General features: G+C 35.7%; 1 long non-coding RNA gene across 1 annotated transcript; it reads right to left on the bottom strand.

The window, feature by feature from the left end:
- Positions 1-6,963: 6,963 nt before the first annotated feature.
- On the bottom strand, positions 6,964-9,909 carry LOC122137380. Its single transcript, XR_006154808.1, has 3 exons — positions 9,695-9,909; positions 8,837-8,907; positions 6,964-7,288 (listed from the first exon to the last, which is right to left on the bottom strand). It is a non-coding gene; the product is annotated as an uncharacterized LOC122137380 (long non-coding RNA).
- Between the last annotated feature and the right edge of the window lie 1,143 nt (positions 9,910-11,052).

The following is an 11,052-nucleotide window of genomic DNA, read 5'->3' as shown; positions in this document are numbered from 1 at the left end:
CTAAATATGGCATTTATGTAAATGTATGGGATTTGTTTACCTGTATTATTATCCAACAGACAAAAATGTTCTTGATCACATGGAAAAGAAGCATAACTCCTCAACAAGCCACGCTATCTAAGGCATCATTTATGTAACACAAACAGTGCAGGATGAGTTATACGACAGTTAAATTCTTTACATTGGGGAAATGGTTCGAATACATAATTATAAGTATGAGCAATAACAATAGTGATTCTTGACTTTGCAAGCACCATTAATAAAATAAAGGACATTTTGGTCTTTGGTTGTCTAAAAACCCAAACGCTCAACCATCTTTTATTTTCTTTCCCTTTTATTATCCAACAGACAAAAATGTTCTTGATCACTTGGAAAGGAGCACAACTCCTCAACAAGCCATGCTATCTGAGGCATCATTTATGTAGCACAAACAGTGCAGGATGAGTTATATGGCAAAGTTTAATTCTTTACATTGGGGAGATGGTTCGAATACATAATTATAAGTATGAGCAATAACAATAGTGATTCTTGACCTTGCAAGCACCATTAATAAAATAAAGGACATTTTGGCCTTTGGTTGTTTAAAAACCCAAACACTCGACCATCTTTTATTTTCTTTCTCTGAATGAATGAATGAATGAATGAATAGCAAGCCAGATCCTTTTGTGTGAGAGTACACATGCATTTGGGTCTTAGCTCAGAGGCATCTGGGCCAACAAAGGCTGCATTACAATGTACAAAACTCAATATCGCAATGCATCTTGTGTAAATGAGGTAATGGTTCTGCTTCAAAACATGCTAAGAGCAAGATAAAAGTATCTATTGTTGCCTGCCTTCATTGTCATATATTCATTGAGGAAAGACTTGGCAGGCAGAGGGCAACCTCAAAGATATAACATTGGTCTAAAGAATGCAAAAGACAAATAGCCATGACTGAAACCTCCCACTGCCAGGGGATGCTGCTAATAGACTTCGTTGTCCATTTCTTCAGCAACACTAGCACATTAAACTGAGTGTATTGTTGTTATTTTGACTATCGGGATCATGTCTGGTCCTCTTTACTGCTCTTTCTGGCCAAGAATCAATGTCAACATCTCACAAACAAATATACTTTTTAATGTATAAATTAAAAAAAAAAGAAAAAAAAGGTAGAATTCTAATTATAGCGCATCTTTAACAAATTTGATGCACTGTATGCAAGTGATGGGCTGTGTCTTTTTTAGAAGACTTAAATTAAACTGCTTGATTCATATGTAATATTTTTTTTTAAAACAATGCCTTTATAACCTTTGTGGAATTTAAATGGAGGAACAGAAACCTCTCAGGTTACAATAAAAAAAGATATAAAAACTGTCAATGGGTAGGTACCCTATTAAAAGGTACTATATGTACAATTTAGGTTGTAACATGTAAAAGTATGTACTAATATGCACCCTTTAAGGGTAAATGAGGTACAAATGTGTGCCTTTTAAAAAAGTACTGCCCCAGTGACAGCTTTTGTACCTTTTTCTGGAGCATAAAAAAATTCTGAGTATGGGTCTCCATACTTGGCTGTATATCACATCACATGACAGACAAAAGCATTTAACCAATCCAAAGTGCACACACACCCAGTGAACACACACCCAGAGCAGTGGGCAGCCATTTATGCGGCTGCGCCCGGGGAGCAGTTGGGGGTTCGGTGCCTTGTTCAAGGGCACCTCAGTCGTGGTATTGCTGGCCAGAGACTCAAACCCACAACCTTAGGGTTAGGAGTCAAACTCTCTAACCACTAGGCCACGACTTCCCCTTTAAAGCTTGCAGTGTAGCAGTTAACTTAGCTTAGTATTTTTTTTTTTTTTCCTCTAGAGTAGCTGTTAGCTTAGCTTGCTACATTTGTTGACTTGCTTATCCAACATGGCTTGACACCATGTAAACATGCCATTTTTTATCCTAACAGAACAAAACATATAAGGAAACATCAGTAGCTTCTAGCTTTATCCTGCAACATCGATTTGATGTCATTTCAAATCATTTTAGAGGATTCCATTTCTTTACTCAGACTAAACCTTTAGGGTTGAAATGATAAATCTGCCATTACATTTAGAAAAAATTCACAAAAGCTGTCACTATGGCGGTAAATTTTCAAAAGGTTCACTGTTGTACCTGTTTTACTCCCAAATGGTGCATATTAGTACCCTTTGAAGGGGTACTGCCCCAGTGACAGCTTGTGTACCTTTTTTTCTTAGAGTGTATTTACTTACATATAATTTAAAACATGTTTGATATTCTGCCTTGCAGCAAACGCAAGTGTTTATTTATTTATTATTATTATTATTTTTGTATTTAATTATTCATTTTCTCAACTGCCCTTTTTCCATATAGTAAAATGAGACAAAAAAGTCTTTACCTTGAAAATCTTGCCTTAAAATTACTGTGGAAACTTGGCAAGGAGATATATGAGATACCAGTATATATAACTGTTAACTGCAGTCTGTTTGGTGTCCTGTAGCATTTTCAGTGTTATTGCTTTGCAATTTTACAGCTGACAAATTTATACAATACCAATAACAGTGTGAGATATAAAAGAGAGGAATAAACATGGGGGGAATAGCATGTGTGACACGGACAATGAGAATACTAAAACTGATAGAGATACATACTGTAGAAGAAATCACTGTAGGGGTCTGTTGTTGTGTCAGGGTTGGTTGCGCAAACTACACTCATCTTAATTAGGCTCTCGGGGCAGTGCGTATGTGTGATAGCGCCCGGCGGAGGGGGGCTCGACTAATCTCTCCTACTGTTCCTGTTTACTGACTGTCTCTCTGTTTGCCTGGTAAGCCTCTCTGTCTATAGAGGTTAAGCTGTTCTGCATTTCCTCCGCAGTGAATTAGAAGAAACGTCTTTGAATCATTGGGAACTGTGCTGGTATATGGTTTGGCTGAGGGATTGTAGCAAAGTCCCACATCTCTTTCAGCTTTTTCTGGCCTTGTCACAGCTGTGTTAAGGGTAGTTGTGTGGTGTAGCTATATTTGGCATCAGATCTGCCTGTAAACTTACTATTTATTCAAAAATGGTTGTCAGGGCATTTCTATCAAGTTGTAATGGAGTTATGAGTAATTTTGAGCATATTTCTATTCAGTTTATAGCATATTCTGGTAAGAGCCTTCCATATCCTTAGTCGAGATTTCATATATTTTAAGTTGTAAATAAAACAAAGATTATTGGAGTACATTTTACAAGAAAATACAATTTCTTTCTACTTCAAAATTTCATGTTTAATTAAATGTTATTTGCCAATTATTTGTCTCTATCAATCAGTGAAAACTGATTCTACACTAAATTTTGTTTCAGTGTAGTTTCCTCCTTCAAAGTCTACAGTGTTTTATCATATTCATTCATTCATTCATTTTGACAATTTTATCATCTGCCTGGCTCTCCTTTCCTCAGTAAGCCACATGATTTGCATAAAATGTGCTTTAGTTTTAAAATTCTATATAAGTAAATAAATAGTAAATAGTAAATAATACTGACTTTTTAAATGCCACTCATCAAAAAACAGAAATTATCTTTGTGCATACATTTATCTTAGTCACTATCAAATTGTATATAAGCAAAGTAACAGGCCTCTTCAGTCTTTCGACAAAGGTTGTTTTCTGACCCGCCCCATTTCCTTATACATTCACATACGTCATGCAGCCATCACCCAGGCACATTTTTATCACTTGCAGCAGTGCTCACAGGTTTATGAACCCACCAAGGTTTTTGCTTTGCATTTTAACATTCATTTTTATTTAATTTACAACCAGAATTTAAAATTGTGTAAGGCACAAAGCAAGAGTACCCTTGTGAAAAAGTGCTCTTTTATAAATGTAGGAAAAATGTAATATGTTCTTCCAGCCTTAGGGGGAAGCTATGTGCTATTGTTGTGTGAGCCTCCATTACAGGGTGGAGCTGTTGTTAAGTCACAGTTCTGTGTTATGGAAAGTGTGTTCCTGGTTCCGGTTTACCTAATTAATACAGCCTAAAATTCTGTTAACGGATTTGGATATTAGAAGTGTATTAGTGTGTTACGTGTAAGCCAGGTTAAAGAGATGGGTCTTTAATCTAGATTTAAACTGCAAGAGTGTGTCTGCCTCCCGAACAATGTTAGGTAGGTTATTCCTGCCACCTGCAGTTGATTTTGATATTCTAGGTTTTAACAAATTACCAGAGTTTTGAGAACGCAATGTAACAAAAGTTCATTCAAATAATGAGGTTCTTAAAACATTTAGGGCTTTATAAGTAATAAGCAAGATTTTAAAGATTTTAAAAGATTTTAAAATCTATACGTTGTTTAATAGGTAGCCAGTGCAGTGTTGACAGAACCGGGCTAATATGGTTATACTACCTGGTTCTATTAAGAACTCTAGCTGCTGCATTTTGAAACAGCTGGAGTTTGTGTATTACGCGTGCAGAACAACCACCCAATAAAGCATTACAATAATCTAACCTTGAGGTCATAAACACATGGATTAACATTTCTGCATTTGACATTGAGAGCATCAAAATTTAGATACATTTTTAGAAACGTGGCTTTCTAAGGAAAAATTGCTATCAAATAGCACACCTAGGTTCCCAACTGATGATGAAGAATTGACAGAGCAGCCATCAAGTCTTAGACAGTGTTCTAGGTTATTACATGCAGAGTTTTTAGGTCCTATAATTAACACCTTTTTTTTCAGAATTTAGTAGTAAGAAATTACTTGTTATGCAGGTTTTATATCGACTATGCATTCCGCTAGTTTTCAAATTGGTATCTTTCGCCGGGCCACGGATAAATATAGAGTTGAGTATCATCAGCATAACAGTGAAAGCTAACACCGTGTTTCCTGATGATATCTCCAAAGTGTAACATGTGAAGCGTGAAGAGTAACAGCCCTAGTACTGAGCACTGAGGTACTCCATACTGCATTTGTGATCAATATGATACCTCTTCATTCACTGCTACGAATTGATGGCGGTCATATAAGTACAATTTAAACCATGCTAATGCACTTCCATTAATGCCAACAAAGTTTTCTTGTCTATGCAAAAGGATGTTGTGGTCAATAGTGTCGAACGCAGCCCTAAGATCCAATAGCACTAATAGATAGATACAGCCACGATCAGATGATAAGAGCAGGTCATTTGTAACTCTAATTAGAGCAGTCTCAGTACTATGATACGGTCTAAATCCTGACTGGATATCCTCACAGATACCATTTTTCTCTAAGAAGGAATATAATTGTGAGGATACTACCTTTTCTAGTATCTTGGACAGAAAAGGTAGATTCGGGATCGGTCTGTAATTAACTAGTTCTTTGGGGTCAAGTTGTGTTTTTTTTGATGAGAGGCTTAATAACAGCCAGCCTAAAGGTTTTGGGGACAATAATAATGACAATGATGAATTAATAATAGTCAGAAGAGGATCTATGACTTATGGAAGCACCTCTTTTAGGAGTTTAGATGGAACAGGGTCTAACATACATGTTGTTGGTTTAGATGATTTAACAAGTTTATACACACTAAAAAAAGTTGGGTTAAAAATAACCCAACAAGTAACCCAACTATGGGTTGGTATAGCACCTTCCCAATTGTGGGTTAAAAAAGCCAGTTGGGTTAACTATTTACTTTTATTCATGAGATTATTTTAATGAATAGAATACACAGTTTTCAAATACAGATTGTTTATTTAAGTAGAAAAACAATAAATCTGTTTTAAAAACAGGTTTTAAGTTTTAAATGACAAATTTACTCAATATTGATGAGCCTAGTATTTAATATAAATATGCACAATTATATTGAATTCAAAATACACGAGTGAACATACAGAACACATGGCAAATAAATGTTGAAGTACAAATATTCAAAATACACATTAAATTCAAAACAAATATACACAAACAATATACATAAATTCAAATACACGTTAAATTCAAAACACAAATATGCACATACAGTACAAATATTCAAAACAAATGTGCACATATGCTTTACCAATTCAAAACCTACATAGGTGTACATAATACACATTTAAAACAGATATGCACATACAGTACAGAAATATACAACCTAAACATTTGTGCACATACAGTATACAAATTCATAACCTACACAGATGCACATATAGTACGCTTTTAAAATACAGATGTGCACATACAGTACAGAAATATACAACCTAAACACCTGTGCACATACGGTATACAAATTCAAACCACAAATGTGCACATAACAGTATACCAAAAACTACATAAATGTGTACACCAAGGACATACCTTTATACTTCAAGAAATAAACATATCCTTAATAAAAAATGCTACAGTGGTCACCATATGCATTGTGTTATAAACACCTTAAAGGGTTAGTTCACCCAAAAATGAAAATTCTGTCATTAATTACTCACCCTCATGTCGTTCCAAAGCCAGAAGACCTCCGTTCATCTTTGGAACACAAGTTAAGATATTTTTGATGCATTCTGACAGCTCTCTGACCCTCCCATAGACAGTAAGGGTCCTTACACGATCGACGTCCAGAAACGTAGCAAGGAGATAGGTAAAATAATCCATGTGACATCAGGGGTTCAACTGTAATATTATACGAGAATACTTTTTGTGGGCAAAAGAAAAAAAATAATGACTTTATTCAACAATTTGTCTCCTCCGTGTCACCCTAGTGCCATTTTGGACAGTATCCACTCAACGCAAACAGTGTATGCTGTTATGGTTGAACCCCTGATGTCACATGGATTATTTTACCAATCCTTGCTAAGTTTCTGGACATTGATGGTGTAAGGACCCTTGCTGTCTATGTTAGGGACAGAAAGCTGTCAGAATGCATCAAAAATATCTTAATTTGTTTTCCAAAGATGAACGGAGGTCTTGCGGGTTTGGAACGACATGAGGGTGAGTAATTAATGACAGAATTTTCATTTGTGGGTGAACTAACCCTTTAACGTGTGTTTTGGCTACTAGATCTACTGATGATCAGTAACTTTGAATACAAAGTTTTTTAGGAGGGAGCAATGTGTAGAAGGAACTCCTCCGGGAATATTTTAGACTGCATGCTGCAAGAACTCCCAAATTGGAGCAGAGGGCTTTGGGTAGTTTATGGCATAGATGTAGAACATTTTGAAGCATACATCCACTGCTTGAAGTCAGGTCTCCTTTTCAAATGCCTCTCCAATGAAAATGATGAAAACCTGGGAAGAATTTTCTTTGTCTCCAAACACCAAGACATGTGGATCCTGGCATGTCTTATTGTTGAGGTAGTGGACCATATTAGTACCAACCTTGAAAGAATAAATAAACTTTAGTTGGCATATATGACAAACATTTCAGGAATTCAATATATTTAAAAAAATGAATCAAAGAAAAAAAGGTAACTGTCACTGAAAGAAAGAGTTTATGTACAGAGCAGTGTAATTTAATGGGCCTATATTATCCTCTTTTGGATTTTACTTTTCCTTTATGTAGTAATATAGCTGTTTGTGCATGTAAACTATTTTAAAATTTACAAAGTATATGCCAAAGGTCTTTCTATCCAACTTGAACTGCCTATGGTAGTCAATGGGAGGCGAGATATATTTGGTTACTGACATTCTTCCAGATATCTTCCTTTGTGTTCAGCAGAACAAAGAAATTCATACAGGTTTGGAACAACTTGAGGGAGAGTAAATGATCACAGAATTTTCATTTTTGGGTGAACTATCCCTTTAAGCAATTCTCAAAAGTATTAATGAAGATACAACTGGTAAAATAGCCGGCTGTCAAATAGTCTGATGTGGGTTTTAACATTTCCACATTCAATTAGCAGTTATTTAAGCAAAGATGTTGGGAAATACAGGGTATGGGCTTTAAGTTCAGTGAGTAAAGTCTGACTTAATTACTAAATTGAAATGCCTGTCCTTACTGTGGTTAAAAATGTCTCATATTGTGGTAAAGATTTTGGTAAAATTGCCCCCTCCAAGTAGTTTTATCAGAGCTACTATAAAAATTAATGACTTAAAGGGTTAGTTCACCCAAAAATGAAATTTCTATCATTAATTACTCACCCTTTTGTCGTCCCAAACCTGTAAGATCTAAGTTCATCTTCAGAACACAAATAAATTTTAAATATTTAAATATTTTTTATGAAATCCGAGAGGTTTCTGAACCACACATAGGCAGCAACGTCATTCCACCTTTCAAGGTCCAGAAAGGTATTAAAGACATTGTTAAAATAGTCAATGTGACTAGTGACTACAGCGGTTCAACCTTTATATTATGAAACGACGAGTGTGCTAAAACAAAACAAAAATTACAACTTTATTTAACAGTTTGAGCTGTTGACATACGCAGTTGACGTAGTGAATGCAGTTCAGAGCTTCCGTGTACTCACATCCAAACGCTGACTCATTATAAGCCAGCTCCTCCGTCAGCATCACATGCATGCATCGGCCAATACTGTAAACACTGAAGCTCCGCAATGAAAATAGCATAGCAGTACAACAGGGGACAGAAGAATTTGTTGAATAAAGTGGTTATTTTTGTTTTTGCGCACAAAAAGTATTCTTGTCGCTTCATAACATTAAGTTTGAACCACTGTAGTCATGTTGACTATTTTACGGGTTTGGGATGACATGGGGGGTGAGTACTTAAAGACAGAAATGTCATTTTTAGGTGAACAAACCCTTTAATGCTTTGAACTTTTGATGAGCAAGAACTCCTTTTTGGTGGTAGAGGGAGAAAAAAGTCTTGGGAGAAACCAGGCTACATCAAAGGAGGCAGTTCATTACCATTAACAAACAAAAGTCTTAAAAAAAAACTCTTATACATCACTAAACTAAATAATTACTTACCTTGAAATGTTTCTATTAAATTGCAGAGGTTCCGCTGTTGTAATCTTTTCTTTACAAAGAAATCCATTTATCTAAAACATAAGTATAAACATGTTTAGTATAACTTATTTAATATAAATGCAAAATTGTTATAGCTTCGTATGAAAAAATGACTATAATTACAGGCTATTCCATTCTACCTGTAATGCTTTAATACAACATGCATGGCTATATAAAACAATCATAGCCTATGTATGTAAGGTTTTATTTTATTTTTTAACACTTTCAAATAATTCTGATACACTGACGAATGGCTTGTTTTACGCTCCCCTCTTAAACGTCTGTTGTAGGAGTAACGTTATGTAGTTTGGGGTGCTGGTACGAATTTTCAGCTGAAAGAGCAGATTGCCTTATGGCTGCGCTGTTTCGTCTAGGTTTTAAACAGTTATAACAGAAAATTCAGCGAATTCAAACGCTTCTTACTGAATCTGGTGTCTGTCGCATGACTGATGTGTGAGCTCGGCTAGCTCGAGCAGCTTCAGTCACTGGTCCGATCCGATAATTGGTCCGTGGGGCTTTTCTAGCCTAAAGATTTCGGCGCCCTTTCACATTTCACCAGACATTTTTATTAACGTTAAGCAATACTTCTCTAAATAGTCTTTCAGCTAATGTTTTTATTTATTAATGCTAGCAAGCAAACGGGAAAAGCATATTCATTTACAATCGATCTGATTCTCTGGGGAAGAAAAAAACTGGCTAAAGGGAATTAAAACTTTGTTTTTTAAAATAGTTTTACTATTTAATTAATGTTTCAGTACACATAACTTAATGTTATAACAGTTTTATACACATCATAAAATTATATTTACAGTTACTTACCTTTCATAATCAGGCAGGCTGCCACTGATGTCCACTGAGTCGCTGACTGGACCTTTAAAATTTGAACCGGAGTGAAGCGGGAACCATATTTAACCCAACAGTTGGGTTATAACTAAAAATAACCCAACTCCGAAAATAAATGACCCAACAAATTTTAAGATAACCCAACACAGTGACCCAATATGTGTAACCCAATGATTGGGTTAAAAAAACAACCCAACGTTTTTTACTGTGTACAATTCTTCCTCTCCTATAGTAGAGAATGAGGGGAATTGTTCCTCAGGCGATCTATAGCACGCTATCTGATGTGCTACTATAGCTGACGGCTGCATGGTTACAGTTTTACCTCTAATAGTATCGATCTTAGAAGTAAAGTAGTTCATAAAGTCATTACTGCTGTGCTGTTGGGAAATGTCAACACTTCTTGATGCTTTATTTTTCGTTAATTTAGCCACTGTATTGAATAAATACCTGGGGTTATGTTTGTTTTCTTCTAAAAGAGACGAAAAGTAATCAGATCTAGCAGTTTTAAATGCTTTTCTGTAGGATAGGTTACTTTCCTGCCAAGCAATATGAAATACCTCTATTTTTGTTTTCCTCCAGCTGCACTCCATTTTCCGGGCTGCTCTCTTTAGGGTGCAAGTGTGCTCATTATTCCACAGTGTCAGACTGTTTTCTTTAATCTTCCTTAAGTGTAAAGGAGCAACTGTATTTAAAATGCTAGAAAAGAGAGCGTCCATAGTTTCTGTTACATCATCAGGTTGTTCTGAGGTTTTAGATATGCTAAGGAATTGGGATAAATCAGGAAGATTACTTACACAGCAGTCTTTTGTGGTAGATGTGATGGTTCTATCATACAGTACTTGTAACAAGAAGTAGAATTTACAGTTTTAGCTATATGAAGTTTGCACAAAACTAAATAATGATCTGAAATATCATCGCTTGGCTGCATAATTTCAACACCATCAACATCAATTCCATGTGACAGTATTAGATCTAGAGTATGATTTCGACAATGAGTAGGTCCTGAGACGTGTTGTCTAACCCCAATAGAGTTCAGAATGTCTATGAATGCTGATCCCAATGCATCTTTTTCATTATCAAGATGGATATTAAAATCACCAACAATTAAAACTTTATCTGCAGCCAGCACTAACTCGTATATAAAATCAGCATGGTCTACAGTACTGGCTAATGAAATCAGTCTGTATGGTGCCCTGGTGGCCTGTATACAGTAGCCAGTACAAACATCACAGGTGATTTATCATTAACAAGGGATTTATCGGAGAAGTCGTGGCCTAGTGGTTAGAGAGTTTAACTCCTAACCCTAAGGTTGTGGGTTCGAGTCTCAGGCCGGC

This window comes from Cyprinus carpio, chromosome B5 (assembly GCF_018340385.1).
Source record: "Cyprinus carpio isolate SPL01 chromosome B5, ASM1834038v1, whole genome shotgun sequence".
NCBI classification, from domain to species: domain Eukaryota; kingdom Metazoa; phylum Chordata; class Actinopteri; order Cypriniformes; family Cyprinidae; genus Cyprinus; species Cyprinus carpio.
This window is presented reverse-complemented; position numbering and strand designations above follow the sequence as displayed.